This window comes from Pezoporus flaviventris, unplaced genomic scaffold (assembly GCF_033815535.1).
Source record: "Pezoporus flaviventris isolate CSIRO_AGI_PZ_B2104156 unplaced genomic scaffold, CSIRO_AGI_Pfla_v1 ptg000047l, whole genome shotgun sequence".
In the NCBI taxonomy this organism is placed as follows: Eukaryota; Metazoa; Chordata; class Aves; order Psittaciformes; family Psittacidae; genus Pezoporus; species Pezoporus flaviventris.
Window position 1 is genome coordinate 5,220,759 of NW_026892595.1, and position 22,538 is coordinate 5,243,296.

Below are 22,538 nucleotides of genomic sequence, written 5' to 3' on the forward strand. Positions count from 1 at the left end.
AGGGTGAAAGTTACTTCGGTTTGAGCATGACCGGCCTGTTTCATCCTGCTGCCTGATCAGTCTGCAAAGTGCTATAAATCCTCCCTTTTTTACTGAACAGCCTCTGGACACTCATAATAAGGCATCTGCCAAATTAAAAGATGCCGTTTGGCACTTCTTGAAGGGGACACAAAACTCAAGTGTAAAAAATAAAGAGGATATTATTATTCAGACTACTGAGCAGAGGCACTACCTACAGTCCTCCTTGGCTCTTTCATTTGTAGACCAAACAATACGGACTGCGCTTAACTAGTGAGCTGATGCTTAATCTTCGCTTCAATGTGTTAGCATTTCAAAACTGAATTCATGCACATGGATGACCTTGCAACCAGCACAGGAAAATAAATTATTATTTAGAACTGCATGTCAGTGAGTCCCATTAAAATTCTTACTCTATCATTTAATATTTTCAGCTTACTACATAACCTCGCATTGAAAAGTGTGTTTGTATGCAGAAATTGTCTAGGCAAAGCTATATGTTTCAGAAAGTCAACAGAGATATGAAGCAGCAGGAGCTCTTGATTTAAGGAGTATATGATTACTTTTGGCAACCAAAAAAACAAATGAAGCTTTTTGGCAGACATAGGGGCAGCTCTCTGACTGGTTTTAAATTTAGAAGAGAAGGACCCATATGTGCTACATCTCACACCTATGACAATGCATTAAGTTGAGAAATCTACTAAAATAAGTTACTGCTGAATTTATAAAGTCTGAGCATTCAAAGTAGGAATCAAGCACTTTTTTACTAAAGTGTCAGCAAGGCGGATAATTCAGCACTTCTCAATCCATAGGCATACTGAAAACTACATCAGTCCTTGCAACATAAAGGTCTGAGCATGCACAGTTTGCAACTAGGGCATGAGTTTTGCTCAGCTAACACCTCTAACCCAGATCCTCAGTCTAGGATCACACCTATCAGACCCAGACTCTGTACAGCAAGCACACAGGTAGTTATGATTCTTGATTCCACATGTGTTGTTTGAGCACGCAGTGGAAATCTGTGATGCCAATCTGATCCTTGCTCTAAAATAGATAAAAATTCAAAAACCTCTCCTCCTTCACAGGTGAAGAATGGTGGGAATGGTGGCAGGGCTTAGGCATGGATGGGCAAGAGAAGAGACTATCCTTTTTTTTTTCTTCAGAAGGAGCTGGTCTGCTCAAACTCCTTAAATTCACCAGACAAGTGGGGATAGCTAAAATTGTAATCTTACATGAAGTCTCCAGGGGTTTTGAAAGACAAGTAGCTAATTAATATATTGTAACAATTTTTTTATTGTTACCTAGGAGATATTTCTACAACTCCTGGTTTCCTAGGCAAAGATTTCACTAGTAAGCAAGGCAACAACTGTACAGTTCGTCAATGAGTCCTTAGGCCCAGAAGGCAGGCTGAAGCTCTTGGGCAATTGGTTGCCCCATATTCAAAAATCACAGAAAAGTCTTCAAGGAATTCAGGCAAACACTCAGAATCCAAGCTGAATGAAGATCTGTCCAGATTCTTCCTTATTAGGTACTGAAAAATTAGGAAGCTGATAAATAAATTCCAAATATAGAGTTAAGAATATTGTTCTTACTGTTTGGCTTTATCATTTTACCTGACTGGAAAAATTAAAAATAATAAAAATCTAGATCACCTAATTCTACATCCGTGATCTCAGAGATAGACACATGACACCAAATATTGTTCCGGTCCAACCCCACCTGTGTGCAAAAGAAGAAAGGATGGGACAGCAAAACCTACATCATTTCTGGACCTGTTCTGAGTAATGAAAAAAAAAAACAAAACAGTTTTTGCACCCAAATTTTACTTTTCTCAAAATATTAATTAAATAAATTTATTTAAGTTAGTTGCTGAGGCTCCTAATTTTTTATCAGCATTATAAACTTATCTGAGTGTATGGTATACAAATAACAGTCAGAAATGTTCTTACTCCAAATGATAATGTGCTCTGAAATTGCTATGTTTATATACTATAAGTTCCAGCTGTCAAAATACTGGGTTGCTGGAAGTTTTGACAAAAGTTTCGCAGACATTTGTGTTACTGTTCACTGTGCTTAAGTATATGAGAGAAAGCTTCAGTAACAAAAATCAGTGAGCAGACAGCCCTTGCAATATACCGCAGTTACTTCAGAAACATGCACGGACTTTATGTACCAAACATACACCAAACCCACCATTCATATGCCAAGCTTCTCCATGCGATAGTGAACTGCTGATCTGTTGCATTTAGGTCACACTGCACGACAGCCAGACATCTCAATGGTTAATGTCCAGTGAAGCCTGCACTAGCCCCAAGCTCCTGGGCTCCATCATCAGCAGCTGCTGTTCCTTCTCCCTTCCAGCGCCATCAACACAGCAGACCACACTGCACCAGCCCCTTAGCCAATAGTCCCCTAGGTAGAAGCTAGCTGAAATACGTACCCTATGCCTGCGTGCCTGTCTTCAGCGTTTTCTAAGCACTACCATCGCCAACCTCACAGCTCCTTTAAGTTCCACACTGAATCACAAGTGGGCAGGCATGGTATATATATGGGGGATGGAGGAACTTAATTGGAAGCTAGAATTCATACAGCAAAGCAACAGACACATTACAGCATGCCTAGGCTTACAGATTTAGCTTAGTGTCAAAATTTAAGAGTAATTTTACAAGGCTTTACATTTCATATCTCTTCAATATTAAATACACAGTAATTGGATCACCTAGTAGCTCAAACAGGTGGCACTGCACAACTGCACGTTTTTTCCAAATCGCTTTGGAGCACCAAGGTTAGAAAAGATTCCACTCAACTCCGCTTCCCCTTCAGTGAAATCCAAGTTACTGAAACACAGTTATGTAGCAAATTCAGAAAAGTAACAATACATGTTAATGAGTATTCAACACACTGACTTCCTTTAAGCTTAACCATTTAAAAATAAATACCAGAGAATTATTTACATTATGTTTTTTTCAGAACACCAAAGAGAAAAAGTTAAATACTCATACATTCCATCCCCATTTTCCATGGAACACTTCCAATCTTTGTTTTCATTGTTGCTTTAATGCTGGCAAGGAGAAATTAATTGCATTAATTCCTTAATTCTTCAGTAAAGGAATCTAACTTTGATTTTTAAGATATGGGAGTTTCCTAATTAATTTTATTTGAGAACTTTCCTCCTGAAAAAGAACTTCAGGCAAGGTTATATGTAACTACATATTTTGCCTTTGTTTGGAATCCTTATAGCATTAAGTTTTTTAGCACCTTCAAAGCAATTAATAAAGTCAAAAAGTCTCTCATGATATCACATTCCAGCCATGCTAAAGCCTCCTGCTTTAATCTCTGTTCTCTGAACCTGAAGTAAATACGTGGTTCTTAGCTTAGCTCAATGAAATAAATTAGTACAAGAAAAAACAGGTCAACGATGTCCTTCATTCTGTAATCTTACACACTTTAATGAAACTTCATGCCAGTGGTGTACCTCTCCCAAGATAAATGTAACAGTATTCTATACAACTGCAAAAATGGTAAAATTAAGTGAGGCAGAAAAAATCTGGCTTTTTGCCAATTTCAAACAGCACGGAAGTATGTTATTCTCATCCACCCCAGGTTTACAAATTTTGCTGTAAGCAAAACACATTTTTGCTGCATCCTTCCCTAAGTAAGTTTCCCAAGGTAAAATATAGTTCTTTCTTGAAGAAATTTGCTTTGGAAAAAAAAAAAGAAAAAAAGCTATAACTTTTTTTTTTTTCTTATTTTAAAACAGTTTTATGGAGTACATTACAATGAAATATCCTCTCCTAACCACCTAATTATTCCAGCATCTATAGAAATCAGAGACAGGTAGTGCGAAAGTAGCAGTTCTAAATTCTTCCTTAAAGGTTTCTTCCCTCCGCACTTCCTCAGCCTGCTGGAGCGCATGTTAGCCATGTTGCTCAGAGACATTCACCCGAGGATGCCAGGAGGTTCTTCTTTTTGGACTGGAAATGAGTGAACAAATCGTAATTCTTTTTGGTGAGATGTAAAAATTCTCAGACCATCTTTCTCGAGTAAAAGATATGGATTAGCATTGCGTAGTCTGAGCTACTATGCTATTCTTTAGCAACCCTGAGACTAGCTCAATTATCTGGGAAAAGAGAAAAAAAAACGTCTGTCTCCTAAGTGCTAATTCACTGCAAAAGGGCACCTTCTGGAGCAGGTCAGTTACTTGACGTTCCTTATATAAAATAAGGAGCAGATGCTTTTTCCACTCCTATGTGAACGACATGAGAAAAGATCTTCCTCCCTGTTACTGAGGTATGTCTATACCACAGATCATGTGGTTAGTTCAGGTAGTCCAAGTAGCATAGGCATGGTAACACAGAGCTCAGTATGGGCAACAAAAGCCCATGAAATGGAAGGTTAAGAAATAAGGTAAGTATTCCATAATTAGCCCAAACACAGATCTTGTAGCTGCTATGACCAAAGTGCTTCTGGGCTTAGGGCTAGGTTGCTTAAAGCTGGTAAGGAATGTCTTAATTTATAGGCTACACCCTTAGCATTCCTTAAAAGCTCTTTTTCCTTTCTGCTCCACCCTCACTGCATGCAGATCCAACAAGGCATTGATGATTTATTTTTTGTGTGAAGCTGGTAAAATCATATATGTCCAGTAGCTAGATTTTTCCTCTAAAGTTCTTTCATTCCATGCCAATGAGGAGGAGTTTCTTTGCTCTCTGATCTGATAAACTGATAGGTTTGTTTTCTTTGCTTTCTTTGTTTAGATTACAAAAATTAAATCCAATCACTTCTCATGCTTGGGATCTAAAGTGCTTACCAATATGTAACTTTTCGGTGTATAAAGCACTCTACAGATGCAGAGAGAGCAGAAAGTGATAGTTGTCATGAAAGCCTGACCTTATAAATCAGTGGCTTAATCTGTTGTAATACAAAGATGCTTTTCTATGCAGTCCTCAGTACACAGACTTAAAAAGCTCACTACAGGAGAGGAAAATAAAGCATAAAAATAGGTCTTCTCAGCAGAGCCAAGAGGATAATCCTGTTGCATCTAGGAACAAAAAAAATAAAATAAAAATCAATTATTTTTTCCCCAAGTGGTCACTGAAAAATAGCACATGCTAATACATTTCATCAAATGAATAAACATAAAGAAAGTATGGCTAAAAGAAGAGTCAAGGGCCAGCTCCAAAGCTAACACTGATTCCTGGTGGTCAGAAAAGTGGTCAGTGCTGGTGTACAAGGATTTGAACTGCTAGAAGAGAGTTGAAAGCCAAGTTATGTTTTCTGCTTGGGCACTGTTCTCACAGCCTTCAGAGGATGTGTTTCAGTTATTTCAGTGTCTTCCTTGTGAGCTGTGAACCTTCTAAGAGTTATTTTTACCTAATTCCACCTCCAACACATGATTTCAAAGGTTTGATCTCAGGCCAACACAGCTGAATGTGCCCGTGCACTCTCAAATATCACAGCTCTTTATCTTAAATATAACCTGAGGCCACCAGAACATCAGGCATGCATCTATACAGTTAGAAGAACTGGCAAGGTTATGAGGTAGAGACAATTATCAATTTAAACACCCGGAACAGCCAGAATGGGATTGACTCTGCACTTCCCTGGGAGACCACCCACAGACATGAAGTAGTATCAGATCAAAAGTCTGAAACTCATGGCCAACCAAGACATTTTTCTTCTTCCACGATGGAAAACCAGACATGCCTCACGTGCATATTGAATCCCAGAAGTAAATCCTTTAAGATACAATGTTACTGAAAATTTCAGAGTTGTCTATACTCTCACAAAGAAGATACACATACTATATGTATGCTGAACTTTCCCCCCCGAACAAGGTCATGCCTTCCAATTATTTTAGAAACAAAAATACCCTATACAGGTTATACTAAAATATGTGAAGTGTATAAAATGTATACATAGTCAAATGAAAAGTCTAGCATCAAATGCAGCATTGAGGTTGCTCAATCAACCACTCAGATCAGGAAATTCCAAACGTTAATGGCCCATGGTCTTCTCTTCTATAACTCCATTGATGCTATTTCGCATTCCCAGAACTTCCTATATTTTATTACATAAAATTTATGACACATTTCCATTCATTTTAATTTATTAATGTTTGTGTTACTTAATTTGTGGTTGAGACTAGTAGGACATTCTATCTGGACAAGTTAACATCATGATAAAACTGAGCTAAATCCAATCCGGGTGTATAATGTTTGCATGAGGTACACAAAATAAATGGTCCAAAGACCATTGAAACACTTGACAGCTCACCAGTTACGTTGATTTTCTATCTCTCCTACAGATTCCCATGCAACTTTTGGCAAATCACCTAAATCTCCATGTAATATTCATTCGTTCCTATGTTAGTATATTTAACTCAGAATAACTTATTTTCAGCTTGAGCTACATTATTTCCTTCTGCAAGGACAATGAAATAAGCAAAGATTGAAGTTGGCATCTGCCACTTTTTTTATTAGTTCAAACATTTATTCTTAAATGATATCAAAAGGAGCATACCCTTCTCACACTGTCCTAAAGTAAGTAGCCCTATAATGGTTTATGAAAATTCAAAACAAACCCACCGATCATGGAAAGTGTTAACTTGAAAGGACTTTTAGAGAGCCAAGACTGACTTAAACAGGATTAGAACTGAAGTTTGAATGCATAAAGGAAATTTGGACAATTATCCCATTGAATTCCCTGCCATCAGGATGTCACCTAGCACTTGTGTTATGCTAGCAGTGATTGCTACATTACACAGTCATTGGGAAAAAGTACACAAAATTTTCCTGAAAAACATTGAAAATTTTTATATTGGTCACTTCCATTGATCTGTTTTCAGGAAATAAGACATGAAGGTACCTTTTCAGTTGCATTTTAGTTCCTACCATTCTGTTCTGTTACATTTTCCCCTACTATTGCAAAGGTTGAGTGGGGAAAGCTTAAAGGTTTTAGATATTTTCTTTAATTTAAAATACATTTTAAATATTATGTAAATTGTGGGTTTATCTATTTGGAAAATACCTTTTACTTTTCCTATAACCTGGCTTCTTAGTTAAAAAAGCTGATCAACTCTATTTAAGTGAGTTAACTCTAGCTAAACAAGTCAGTGTCTGAACTGCTAAAAGATACTCTCCTAAAATTGCAAATTCTTTGGTGTTTACTTACAGAAGGTAACCTGAAACATATTGGCATTGCTGAAAAGCTGTAGGCACAGTTTACTTATATTACAATTTTTCCTAGAATTTTTATATTTGTTTTCATGTTTCTTGTTAAATATTTCATATACCTCCACATATTTCTTTTCACCTCTTCTAAGAGGTAAAATATACCTGTGGACTTCTTAGTGTAGACTCCTACTTTTCTAAAATGCAGAATATACTTGCTATATTTAAAGACTGCATATTACCTTTCATATGTACTCACAGCTTTATTGAGTTGTATTGCAATATTACTACATGGATGCATTTACTACAGGGTGTGGTTTCACAGGTGTTAAAAATATGCCATATAACTGTCTTTTGAAATGCGGCTAAACTTTGATATTGTGTTATATACTAAGGTAGCCAAAATATGCATATGACAACCTTCTTCATCAAGTATATGATGTATCTAGTTATAGATGATCCACTTTCCTTTTCAGAAGACATTTCCATTCTAGTGTGAAAACAGAATTAAAAATTCTATAAAATAAATGAAAAAAAAAAAAAGAAACCCCAAACACTGATATTTCTCAGCCTTGAGGTATGCAGTTTTAGAGATGTCAGATTTCATATTCAGTTTGTGCTCAGAGAGATTTTCTCATCTTAGAATTGTCAACATGTGGCTAAATAAAAGTGAAGATCATTTGCAAGGCTGTCACATACAAATATAACTTGCTAAACTCTGTTTTGCATGAAAAGAACTGGTAGAAAACTCCCCAATATATCTGTGAAATAGGGCTTATTTCACTGGAAACTTCATATATGCTCTGCAACTGAAGAAAAAAGTCAGGAAGGAAGACTCTGATGCTTTGCAGATCCAAGTTGTTCCAAGAAAGCGCCACAAATCCAAAGAATGCTCCTGAGTGCTACATTTTATACAAGAATCTCTAATTTAGCAGAGAGATGCCAAAAAGCACATGTAGAAAGAAAACTATCTAATGGCAATACAGGGGGATCAAAAAGAGCATACATATTACAGCTGTGGCAAGTATTCATTGGCGCTTTAAATTAAAAACTATACTGAAGGATAAAAATGCATATCATTAATCAAATGAGCTTTATAAGCGTTAAGAAGGTTGCTCATCAGTAAAACAATAGCCATAATCAACACTGTTGTTATGAAGTTTTAGAACCATCTAATGTATAAAAGCTACTTTAACTTGACCTTTTATTTTATATTTCTTGCTAGGAGCTTGTGCTATGCTGTGGTTTCACACCCCCAGACTGCCCCACTCAGAGGTACCTCTGTTAACAGAAGTCTTCTGATGCTGCTTCTACAGAGTGGCAGCTAGGACGGAAAAAGTCATCCTGCTTCCCAAGCCTACAGCTGTCCACTGGTTCCCGCTACGTGACTTGAAATGTTCTGACAAAAGATTGTTTTCTAGTCACAAAGGAAAAGATAAAGTAACCCACAGTATTTGGAACAAGACCAAAAGTTAGAATTTCTTCTTTCCAAGGAAGTGGTGGCCTGAGCTGCTAACAGAGGTAAGTAGCCATTGCATGCAAACCTCAGTTCAATGCAGGGCCATAGGGTCCTGGAAATTCCTTAAAATGCTGGGATATAACTGCATGTGTTGCATGCAAATCACAAATGAGGAAGCTCCAAATTGCCTAGAAAGATGGAGAAGTGATAAGTGCCAGGTCATTCCTGGCAAATTCAGACATATCAGTGCTAGAGAAAATGCTTCAACTTCCCAGATTTTCTCAGATAAAACTACAGTCAAAAGTAAAAATTACATTGCCATTATCAAGATGAGAGTTGACTTACTTAGTTCAACAAATTGTCTTCCTTTGAATTAAATTTTTCTATATTTTTAACTTAAAAATAACAGCATTGAAATATTATGACATTCTTTTAGACTGGCTTTTTATTTGCTCATTTTTGTGGTTCTTTAATTATGCAATACATGGCAGTCCCTTATTCTTTCGCTATAACATACCACCCCTCAGAAACAAACATGTTAATTGAGTACACACTTCTGGTTTGGGCATCATGTCTAGTCAGCTCCCAAAGCAGATGTATGCAGTTTCATATACCACAGGTTTGAGTAAAAATATGAAAGCTATAGTGGAGGGTATTTACAAAGGCCATCTTTGGCTTCAGGGGCTAACCTCCTTATGCAGTGCGTCCTGGATACTGCTTTGAAATACCCTCTGCTGGAGTATCCTTTGCTACCAAGCACAGGGACAACTTCGGACAAAAAAACCCTAAGGTTAAATTATCCATTCTGAATATCCCGCTTCTAAACATGCAGGATTTACTTTAAGAGGTGAAAGTCCAGGCATGTTTTAGATTTATCATACACAGACTGATGTCTTCATGTTACCTCCAAACCCTTCTGTAGCTTGTGCTCCTCTCACTAAGCTCCATGCAACTACCTACAAGACCCACGTGTGTCAGTAGATTTTACTTGGGTTCAAACCCCAGCATCACACAACCTTCTTGAAGTCTTCAGGATTAGCAAATACTGTAAAGCTATGGCTAATCATAGAAAATGTAATGCAAAACATAAAATGTACAGACCCAGTGGGTGCTCTAAGAAATCACTCACAGGTCCACCAGATGGACAGACTCAGACTAACTTCTCATGATAGTGGTAAAATGTTTCAGCATCCATATTTTGCATTCACATGCAAGTACTCCATAGTGAGAGTTATGCTCATTGAAGCATGGATATAAAATAAAGAAGCTTTTGGTGGAAAACATGCACATTTTCATCAGTATTTTTAATTGAAGTCTTGCTGACTATTCAAAGCCATAATTTAGAACATAAACTCATGCTTCTTTTGGTTCTCAGTTCATGAAATCTGCACAGAAAACATTATGTATTTCATAAAAAGCATCAGTCCAGAAATTGCCCCACATGGGGTAAACTCTGACCTTCCATCTGTCTCCCAGTAAAATTAAGGGAGTTTTATAACTACAGGTATATCAAAATGTGGGGGTGATAAGTCTGAAACAAAAAGATCAATATTTAGGTTAACTCTCTGGGGGGCAAAAAAAAAAAAATGCAAAATTAATGAACTTAGTCTAAAAGTCATCCAAAACAACACACAAAAATCATTCTTGAGAAATAACAGGAATAGCTGCATGGACATAAACCACAATACATTGTGCCAGAAGTCTGACAACTAAGGATAGGAAGAAAAGACATATGCAAGAGTTTAGACCACATTTATTATGAAAAGTTCCAAACTATGAAAGCCACAAACTTTCGTAATATCCCAATACCCTTATTTTTGTCATGTAAGGCAATATTATCCACAGCAAAAGGGTTAAAAAGGGTCTTATCTTATTCAACACCTATTGGATTGCCCCCTGATAAAGTCACTTCAGTCCATGTATTATTACAATATCTAAGAAAGCTATACTCAATTTTCTGTAGTACCTGAATGGAATCTGGAAGAGGGAAAATATGTATTTTTAGAGACCTACTTTTTGAAAGTACATCATGTTGCCTTCTAATTTCTCTGAAGAGGACTAAGAAAACAGAAAATTCCCCAGAAATGCCCGGAGATACAAGGCAAGATCTGGCAGCCTTATTCATAGGCCACCCATGGAGTAAAGGACTACTTAACACAAGTATAATTTGTAGCTTCTACCTTCAAAAAGTAAATGGAAAATTTGATCATTTTATTTGCACTTCAAGAAATGTAAAAACGGTGAATAATAAAAGTTTTTGTGGACCTCTGTGTTTGTTTGTTTCACATTGTTAGTTAACACCAGGAGATGTTACTGCTTTTATTTTATGAAGAGTGCAGAGACCTAGGCACATACAAACTGCAACTTTTGGCTTAGGTTGATTAACTTCTCTATTTCTACTATGTTCATTCTTGCTGTTGTATCCAAATCCCGTTTTCAAGAGCATGCCAAATCCTTGATGAAAACAGTCCTTTATTATATCCTAACCAGTGGACTGGCAGTTGACTGGGCTCATATGGGGATAATCAATCACGGTTTACATTTAGGCAATTCAGCACATATAATACTCACTCGCACACAAAGCCTATAAAAAGATATATACTACTAAAAGCACTGTTTTGACACAATTCAAGAAAATATAGATTTTAAGTATGTGAGGTCATTTGGACACATCTTTCTTCCATTAATTTTAATGGATGAGATGGACGAGATTTGTACTTGGCTTGCATTGATACGATTTCACAGAAGTTAGTTGGACAATATTGATTTATTTTTGCTAATAATCAGGGTGCAGACCTCCCAAAAATGGAATCAATTTCTGAATCAAAATGATACTGTGTTGGAAAAGTTCAAAAGTACTCTCTTTGGTGAGGAGATACTGATTAAAAACCTTGACCTACAGCCTTTCTTTCAAGACACAAACCCTGAGCTACAGACTTTCTAACTAGTTTCACAATTCATGACCACTAAAATGCTTAACTCCCTTTCAGAATGAAAGAAGTTTCATAAATAAAGGCTCGAGATAAGCAATTTGCAAGTTAACTCATTTTAAATAATTCTGAGAATATTGACATCCTCAGAAAATACTACTGCTGAAAACCAAACTTCCCTCAGAAATGTGTTAGCACTTTTGTAGCACTTTGTTTCAGCAAAATATCCAAGCAAATATGTTTCAGAAGTATCAAATTGTGCCAATACTGTAAAAATGTTAAATTATTATTTACTTTCTATTTGACACACTATAAAGTACACTATAATACAAAAGAAAGACATCAAAATAAAAACAAAAAAATCTTGATACAGGAAAAGAGATTTTTTTAATGCATGTTTCTGTATGCATAAATGTACCACAGCATAAGGTATTTCTTAAGATACATAGTTCTCAACATAATTAGTTGGTATACATTTCAAAGTATTTCGCCACTAATGGCTTAGGTTGATTAACTACCCGGATAACACATATTACTCTAACTCTATAAACATAATACATAGGTATTCATTCATTAGATGATGCAAGCTATTAACAAATCTATGCTCTATTATTCACAGTAACTTTCTGTCAGAAAAGATGATTTCAACTGCCCAAGCAAAGCTATTGTGAATCAAACCTAAATAGGAATATAAACAAGATTTTAAAAAAACCACACACTTCTATCATCTTTTTTTCTATTTTATCCTTAAATACCATGCCTTGAAAAAAGAAGTAAATTTAAAACATTAAAAAAAGAAAAACAAAACAAAAAACAAACAAACCAACAACAAACACCTTCATGCCAGGACCATTTCTTAAATTACATGATGCCCCAAGAGTGAACTACTAGGAGACAAGCAGTTTTTTCCAGGACACAAGGCAAGATGATTTTTATAAACTCTTCTGTCACCAAACATGGTAACAAGATTTCTGAACAAAGGAGAAAACTGCAGGAGAGCTTTGTGATTGGCTTTTAGATCTGAGCTGCGGTGAGAAGTACTGAACTAATCCTTCCATGGTACTCTCTAGGCACATTTCAAGAAGAACTACAAATACATGTATATTAAAAATACAGTACAACCTACAACCACAAAAATCTCTATTGTTCTGGGTACAAATCCTTCACAACGAAAATTTTAAAACCTTCCTAACGAATCTTCTTACTCAAAACCTCTCTTCACAGCTATGAGAGTATTTTGATGCACTGTTGCCTAAACCTACATTGAAGTTTATTAGGACAGGGTATGTAGATCTCCACAGGCTTTAACATCCTCCCCTGACCGTCTTAGATACAATTATAATACAGAACTGATGGCAGAAACCTAAGAATGTGAAGGCTTATGATACCATGTGATAGAATTTGGTATCTATTAGTAGTATTTTGTTAACCCAGTGTGATTTTAGAAAACAGAACCTAAGCACGGACTTATTGTTTTTCCTTCTAAATGTCTAATGTGTGGAACCATTAAGGTTTTGTTTTAATATTTTGCTGTTGTGCTTCTAGCAACAGTGGATGGATAATCTTCCTGGAATACCAAGCCTGATTATATTGGGTAAAGGCTGATTTTTTTGCAATTAAAATACAAATGTAAATATAAATCTGTGCATAGGCTAATCTGGAGACAAAAAGTATTATTTAATTGGCTTGTGCTGATAGCTTGCTATTTTTTATATTTTAATAAAACATCATAGCACAGTTGTGACTTTTCATCTCAGTTAAGTGGAGAATAGCACATGCTTTAGCCGACTTTGTTTATTGCTTATAAATCCATGCAAGTAAGAATTTGCAGACAACACAGTTAGATATTCTGCCTGCTAATAACAAGTTGAAAAGCTTTGTAATCTGTAAAATAAGAAAGAAAAGAAAAAAATATCCAAAACAAAACAAAACAGCAAAAAACTGCAGGGTGCTTCAGAAAGAGTTTGGTTTTTTTCCAGTTTACAGCTGTAATCCTTTTATTTTCCTTTTCCCTCCTACATTTTACTATATGTTCCGGTGGTGTGCAGTGATTATCTTTTATAATGGCTACACCAATGTATTTCCCTCTTTCTGAGTGTCTTTGTTACCTTCTGCATTGTAAAGAAGACCCCTCTGGAGAAAAGGGCACTGAGAGGTGATGAATTTGGCATGGGAAAACATCACGAAGCAAAATCATGATATTGGGATACTGCTAAGAACACTCCTTATTGTCATCTCATTATAACTACTTAAGATACTTCATATAAAACTAGCCTTGCAACCATTTCCTGGACTATTTGCTTTTAACACCTTGCTGTTTTCTGTGTGCACCTCCAGCACTCTCACTTTTTATCTCATCAACCATGAACTCCTCACCTTTGCCTTCAAGAGCCTGCTCCTGCTAGCTCTCAAGGACTAGCAAAAATGTTGCCCACATCTTAAATTCACCAACAAGCATTTTCATATTTCAAGTCCCTGACAGTATCTGGCTAGGCAGCCATCACCCAAAGATCACTGCCGCACATGCAGCTCTGTATTGCCTTGCTGTTTCTTTGAGCTTACAATGGACCTATCAGTTGTGTCTGTCTTGTGATTAAAAGTTGTGAGTTGTATGGTGAAGGATTTACTTCCTTCTGGGTCTTTACAGAGCGTGTAGTACAGTTTGGTCAGGGACCACTGGTAGCGCAACAATAACACACAACAAAGGGGTAATAGACAAATATTTCCTCACAAAGCAGCCAACAAATGCATGTTTATTGCTTATCTTTTTCTGTAAAAATAGTGAAAGTACTTGAGACAGCTAGACTCCCTTTGAATACTTGTTAATAGAATTTTAAAAACTGATATGGCTATCGTTTATTTGCTAACATTCCCCTGAATCAAAAAATACTGCCTGTTTACTAATGGTTTGGTGAAGCCAGCCAACTGTTAATTTATAGGGTTATATAGCTTTGAATGGGTTTATGTACAGAAATGTTTAAAAAAATGAAGAATATTTGCAGAAATATTGTCCATAAAGTCTTTATTTGCATAACATTTTGTCCTCTATGGGGGACATGTAGTGTACTCTGATACTCAGTGATTTATTGCTGCTCATTTAAGTGACACTCGCTGAATTCTGAAGAACTTTCGTCTGACATATACCATTTCTTTTCTAGTCCTTAAATACATGCACATTCACATACAAAAACGCATTGAACAAGACAGATGTATTAACATTTGTTAGCAGGTCAAACTAAAACATTATCAAGGATGCAGTGCTCTCTTTGACCTGCTAACACTTAAGCAAGCTGCAACAGCCCTGTATAATTCAGACTGTAATATGCTTTACTTAACCTTTGTTAACTAACACATGAAGGAACAGCTTTTCCTTTTAGTGAGGACAAAGCATGGTATTTCAAAAGGTCTTATGTGACTTGAGAGTAAGGCTCTGTACACAGCTAAATCCTACGTTTGACTGCTGGACGTGTTCTTTCCCCTTTCCAAACAAATCCATATGAAACAACAACAAAACAGGGGAAAAAATGGCTGAATTGAAACTACTTTGAATTATTTTCCATACCAAAACAACAAAAATAAGGTATCTTTTCCCATTTGTACTAGATGTTCCCTAGGAGACAAAATGGGACATCTAAATACACTTGTCAGGAAAGACCAAGGAAATGAAGGACTAGGTTCATAACTCCTTGGCAAGATAAACTTCACTAGGTTATCTACTAGCTCATCCACTAGCTCAGTCACTGGAGCACATCCTGTAATGTCCAAACTACAGTTCTTGCCTCTGCTTCTGGAATTTGAGATCAAACTTTTCTGACTGTCATCAGTAGATCATGCCTTCACCAGAGTGCTGTAGAGTACTCCAGAGTACTTCTGTGAAGAACTTCAAGTACTTGGAGGCACAGATGAACATCGGCATCACCTCACTGTAGTGCAACTCCTCTCCTGGTTCTGTTTCAGGGGTCATTTAAGCACACTGCAAACTGTTCAGCAGTTTCTGCTGCAGCGATTGTCAGAAACAATAAAGTCACCCTTTCAGAGGAAACATTACTACTTTTGGACCTACTCCTCGCTTAAAACAGGTCGCTTCCATCTGGATTCAGTAACACAGTCAGCACTCATAACTTCTAAGCCTTTTGAGCTTCTTAATCCTTTCACTGTGCTCTATGATTGCACTTGACCTTTTTATAGGAAACAGAGAGTGGGGGAAGGGTCCTGCCAGACACAGGCTGTCCTCTACAGAAATATCAGTAGAAACAAAGTTACCTTCACCCTCCCAGCATTGTTCCCCTAGGTCCAGGAAACAGAGTTTTTTCTCAAAGGCTGCAGAAGTGAGTGGCCAGTGAGTTAAGTGACTCTGAAAAGGATTTATTAAGTGACTGACATTTTACACATGGAAACTCTAAACACTTTGTTCAATGTTGAAAAAGCTGTGCTTCCAAAATTTATAATTATGTCTACTTTAACAATACAAGGAACAGTACAGTTCATAGATAGATTTTAATTTTCAAATCAGTTCAGCCACAAACAGGGTGATCTTACACTTATTCTTAACTTACCTAGCTCTCCTACAATCTCAGACAGATTCATGTTCTCAAAGTCCACTGCTGTTTTAAGGAAACATTTCAATTTGGATAAAGTATGTGTGGTTTTTTTTCAAGGCCATCTGAGTTTAGACATCCTGGCAATTAATTCAAGGATTGTAGCAATTAATGATCCTTCATCTTGCTGCACTGGAAGGTCTTCAGGAAGCCATCTCAGCATTTATGATTAAGTGACTGACCAATAGGAGCAGGCATTACATGCTGAAGATCTTAAGCAGATAAAGGCTTCAGCTCATAAGCTTTTCCATGCAGAAATGCTGTAACATGCATGAACAAACTTCCTAAGGTGTCAATCAAGGTTTTCAAACATGGCTCTAAACTATGTGGCTAAAACCACACAACATCATATCAGGAATTGCATCAGTGCTAAATGAATCAGTATTAAATCCACACCTGAACAAAGACCCTCACATCGCCTCCAATAGATAGAAAGACAGCTACACAGGTGAGTCAAGTGAAAAATTTGACATTAACACTAGCAAATGAAACAGCCCAGGGAGAGCTCAGCGGCCCTGAGGCCAGAGGGTGTAGTTTAGCTCTTACTTGTTGCTCATCCTTGCAGCTCTTACTTGTTGGTATAGCCATGGAGATAAAGTAAATTGCCAAACATAGAGATCCATCATAAAGACAGCTTAGAGCAAGAATGGATAAATTTGATTTCTGCATGACTTCTGCTTACCTGACTACCTTTCACCTCCAAGTCACCCTACTTCATCCTTCTTTCCAGGAGCTCAGTATAAGAGCCAAAGGAAAGTAGAAATTCCCTGCAAAGCTCATGCTAAATATTCCCTATAGGCAAGGAGGCTGACTCACTCACTGCAGGTGGAAAACATCATCCTGGTAAGTATAGCAAATTCTGGGGAACATCAGAGATAAAAAGCTACTATCACAGAGCCCTGTATCTGTCAGTAGTCTGGAGGATGTTTTTCCACTCTGTCACTGCAGTCACCCAATGTACAGAGTGCAGATGTATCAACATCTATAAATATTTAGTCATTGTTACACCCAGTAGATTACAGTCTGAACTTTAGTAAGTGTTTTTTCTTTGACTTTGTTGGAAATCACTACCCATGAAAAAAAAAATTCAGGAAGGAAAAAAAAAAATTAGCCCAACATATTATAATATTTATCTTAATAAAAGCCAACAACTTGCTTTTTTGTTGCTGTGTTACAACAGCTATTTGATATTCCCAGGTCTGGGTATGAAATGAGATCTCTTTTTAATGTTTTCAGCCCAAAAAAAAGCACATGATTAAAAAGATACTGTGTACATTAATACAGGATTGATAAGTTTTTCTGGCTTTTTAGGTCATAGGGGCTTTTGGTGTCACTCTATCATATTACTAAATATTCAGGACCTGAAATTTTTTAAAGGAATATATTACCCCTAATTGTCTCTCTGCCACCTTCTCCATGGCTGAATATGCAGAAATTGCTATATGCTAGCCAGTGTTTTACCTTACAACTGTTCTGTTAAGGTCACTACACATTCAAATACTCTAGATATCACCTCAATCTCCACAACGCGTTTGAAAGGGAGCATGAGAGAAGTGGAAAGGTATTTTTCTAGTATTCCCACCTTCCCCCTTTTCAAATGCATGAAAAAGCATTTCTACTTTTGAGATGTGTGCTGTGAATCACTGCTTTAATTCCTCAGCAATCTACTCCAGGATAGACAGGCTGACCCCAAGCACTCCAAGGACACTATTAACAGTCCAAGGCAACCGCGTCAGTCCTGGCTTTCCTGTTTCTCCTCCCTGTGGCTGTGTCCTCTAGGAGCCAAAGTGGTGGGGGAGCATCCCTCCTATACAATTTTACCTGTCATGGATTTGGCACCAACAGCTACAACATCTCCAGCCTGAACCTAAGACTTTCCAACAGGCTTTGAAACTGCACGTCAATAACACTTTCCCATAAGAAGACACATAATGTTTTTCTTTGGGGTTGTGGGGGGGGAGGTCTCTGTTATTGCATTGAAGTTAGGCTATTGCAGAGTTTTGATTACACTGTGTCTATTTTAATCAACTGTTTCATGCTTTGATATTGCTCAAGGGAAAGGAAAAAAAAAAAAAGAAGGCATTTTCTCCTTAGGAGCACCAACTACTGTCTTAATAAACTTTTGTTGAAAACACAAGTTTTGCTAATCTCAAAGGCTCTCATCTCTGAGGTGCACTGAACTAATTAGTAATTTAGCAGGAGTAGAGGGAAAAAAGTTCACTTCAGGCACTTTTGTAGACAGAGACAAAGAACAAAGTTCCTTCGTCTGTATTAATACTTTAAAAAATAGAATTAATGACCTGAAGCAAAGACAGTACCTGGGATGATTTAATGGAGTCAGTGTTTAATTCAAAATATTCACACACTGAAAATATTTAATGAAACTAACTAGAAACCAAAATGCTCTCCTTTCAAAGGAAGGAAAACTATATTACTAAATAAGTAATCTTAAAGTATATATAATGACACAGCCAGTGTTAAAGTCATCAGGATCCCAGATAGAGGCTACAGCATGGCACTGTCTCCCTCCCACCTACAAAATGGTTGATTCACACTGGTATGTCATAAACAAGTCTTTCTCTATCCACATCCCAACTTCAGGTAGCAACTGCATTTGCCCTGGAGTTGGTGTCTGTACTGTTTCACTTGTTGCTATCTTACTGGCAGGGATTCAGCTTATTTTGCTAGGGAAGCTGAATGATCCCACTATCAAAATATTTTGTTTTCACATGCAAAACACAGGTCTATGTCGTTTCCTAAGCCAGGGTGGACAAGCCTTGGGTGCTTCTCAAGCAGAGGTGAAGAGCATCAACTGTTTCAGGTACATTCAAGGCAAGAGAACAAAATCCTCATTTCACATATACCCACCTCCCAGATCTAGCTAGTAGCCCAGAACTGTGACAATCTATGCCCTCTAAGTCAAAGTTATATCAAATTAAGTATCTATACCACAGCCCAGAATTGTACAACAGACACTGACATTTCGCAATAGGCTACTAGTCCACCTAGCTTGAATTTCTTGCCTCCAATAGTCCAGTTGCATTGGAAGTAGGGTATTTTCTGTAGTAATATTTGTGTACATTTTGGATTTTTATTGTTTTATCATACAGCAATAAATTAAATATCAAAAATCAGTATCCAGCTAGCCAATATTGCCCATGATGTATTTGGGGTACCTGCATAAAGTCAAAGGAATAAATATGTAGAGAGGGGGCTTTATGTGATCAGAAAGAAGGGATTAATTGTATCTTTTATTTTTCATGTTCAGCCTTTCAAAGAAGCAGTTTGCATGAGATCTTTCAAGCTTTCTGCAAAATCCTAGAGAACTAGCAAATTATTCTGCGAAATGATAGATTTGTTTGGGCTTAGTGACTCTGTAAGTCCATTGGTTAAACATCACTATTTTGAATTACAAAGGAAGGTATCCTTAAATAGAATGAAATAATAGCTATTGGTGTTTTGGTGACCCTTGATGAAAAAAAACAATATTACAGGTTCACCTTTGCATGGCTCAATCCTTTTTTTTGTTTTAAGTATCAAAACCAAATATAAAATCACTGCACAATTCCCCCAATCATACAGTACAGTTCATGTCTTACTTACTAATTTTTATGGTATTTTCTCTATTTTGATGTCATAATGCTGTTGTTACCTCTTGTAGAACCCTAAATGTCAATGGCAAATTGTGTATGAATGTAATGAAAAGATTTCATCACTTTTTTCGTATCTATATGAGGTTAATCTCACCTCTGCTGGATGCTAATGACTGTGTATAGAAGTCCTTACTTAATAGACGACTATTGTAAAATTAATAGTCAAAATGGAATTTTTACTCTTGAGGGTTTTTTTTACCACAACATAAGGCATTTTTGCTCTAATTGCTTGAAGTAAAAATAGACAAAGCAAAAATACATACTGAAGGAAAGAAAAATGTTGGTTTCAGTGTCAAAACTTTCCATGTATGCTGGAGCTGACAGTCCTCTGGTCACAGACCCTTGCAACACCTGTAATCCAGCGATGAGGGATAATGACTGCAAAAAGAGGAAGAACGCTGTGAGTTTTTGCAAAAACACCTAAATTCCTAATGGTGTTTTGTGAAACCTTACTGTCAAGTAACTTGTCTAAAATGACAGAGACACTTTTCAGAAGAAGAGGGGGCCCTCTAAGTGCCAGGAAAAAATGTTTTAATTACCTCAACATTCTTCCTTATCAAAAGTTATAAGGCAATAGAAAAATTTCATAATAACTGTGTTTTGAAAAATTATCATTTGGACCATCCAAAGTGAACTGAAGAATTGTAAACTGACATATGGAAAGCTGACCTGAATGGAAAGCAGATTTTTCAGTCACTTATTCTCTGAGAAGGAAAATTTAAATTCCAAGCTACAGATAAATGTAACCACTGGCAACAATTATTTTTAAAATACTTAAAAAAAGATGAATAAATGAATTTTCTGCTGGCTGGGGATACCAGTACTGAAATAGGCTGGTCTAATTTAAAAACACTCTGAAACAAGGAAAGTCACATCTTATTTCAGTTTCTTAATTTTACTTGTAAATTTTCACCAACATGCCATAGAGTAAACTGCTTACAGGATACTTTTGCCAGTCATAGTCAAATAAATGAAGATTTCTGGATAAGCCATTTGCCTTGGATTTGAATCCAAATGACAGAATTATTTGGATGTAACACAATTAAGTCTGTCCAGTTATGATGGCCATTTAATGAGCTTCAGCTAGGCAGAAGGGAGTTACCTGTACCTGTCTAAGCAGGATTTTAATATGCCATAAAGCTAACATAATAAATAATTTAAGTGCTGAAACATTACAAAGCTAAGACTTTCCTACTGACTCGGTAATGTGGATTGTCACGCGTGGAGACAGCCATTAGAAATCCAACCACTAGCAAAGTGAAAAAGAGCAGTCACAATATTTGACTGCTAAATAGTTACAAATGTGCCGTCTCTCTTCATAGGAATGCATTACAGTTTGAGATAGTTGTAACTTGCACTTGACAGACATTTTTGTGGCTCTGCCTATAGGTCTGCCATCCTGTGTCACATTGCTAGAAGGCAACAGTCCTGGGGAAGACTGAATGAATGAACAAATGAATAAATGCATGAATGGATGGATGAAGACAGGGAGCATCTCATAGACTTGTATAAGAAAACATATGCTGTCCTATTTTAAACAGAAAACCCAAATGATTCCTATCAGACACTAAATTAACCCAGTGGGGATTTCTGGCTGTTCCAGGCAGAAAACTTCTTTATTCATAAAAGTAATTTGATATTTGAGAGATTGTCATGTTTCATGTCATGAGTTGTAAATGTTGGTTCATCCATAAAGGATTATCATGGGGTCTGTGTGAATTACCAAGGCAATTATGCAGTTGGCTAAGTTCAGCAATGCCCTGAAACCTAGCTTTAGGACAGAGTCAAGGTCCTAAACCAACAGAATTTGGCCTGTTCAGTGCTGAGTGGGAAAAAAGATGGCAGAACTGTGGTAGAAACCTCCTCTGTCACTTATGACACAGACCAGCTAAAAGGAAATGGAAATGATGCTACAAGTGGGGAAACACATGGAAGGGAGGGATAAAAGGACCATCCACTTTTAAAAAGGAAAAGTGAAAATTAACCTTGAGTTAAGATCCTCCAGAAATGAAGGGAGAGCATAATTTTTCCATCTGCTAATTTTTCCAAGTCCTTTCCTATTTTTTGCTGCAAAAAAAAACATAATTCAAAGACAAAACATTTTTCCACCACCATGAAGAGTTCACAAGTTATGAGGTAATTGCATTAGCATGCTGAGAAAAGAGTATGCAAGAAATCCTGATTGGCATTTCTCTGTTTAAAAGGAATTATTTTCCAATACCTGAGCATGCCCAGAGGAGCAGCTGTGAAACAGAACCTTTTTACTTCAGGGTTAGTGCAGGGAGCTCATTAGCACAGCCTCAACCCTCAGCTAAACAGCCTTGTTTGCATATTGAAGCTATAGAATGTGAAGGTGTTAAAAAGGAAGAATTGCAGCCACTACTCCTGACTGACATGTCTATCTGGGCTCTTGTGTTTACAAGAGAATAACGAAGCTGCCCCAAAGCCCCTACTGGGCCTGATTATTATGCAGAGGCTTCTTAGATTATGTATAATTGATATCCATTTTCCCTCCAGCTAACCAATGGCAGCTCTCAGGAGTAATGCACACTCTCCTGCATCTTACCAACCAAGCAAACACTGGAAATTGCTATCTTTTACTAGCCTTAATAATTTTTAAAGAACAAAATTGACATTTACATTTTTCAGATGTACAGATGACTGAACTATTGGTGGGGTTTTCCTACTAATAACAATCAAACAGTGGAGAT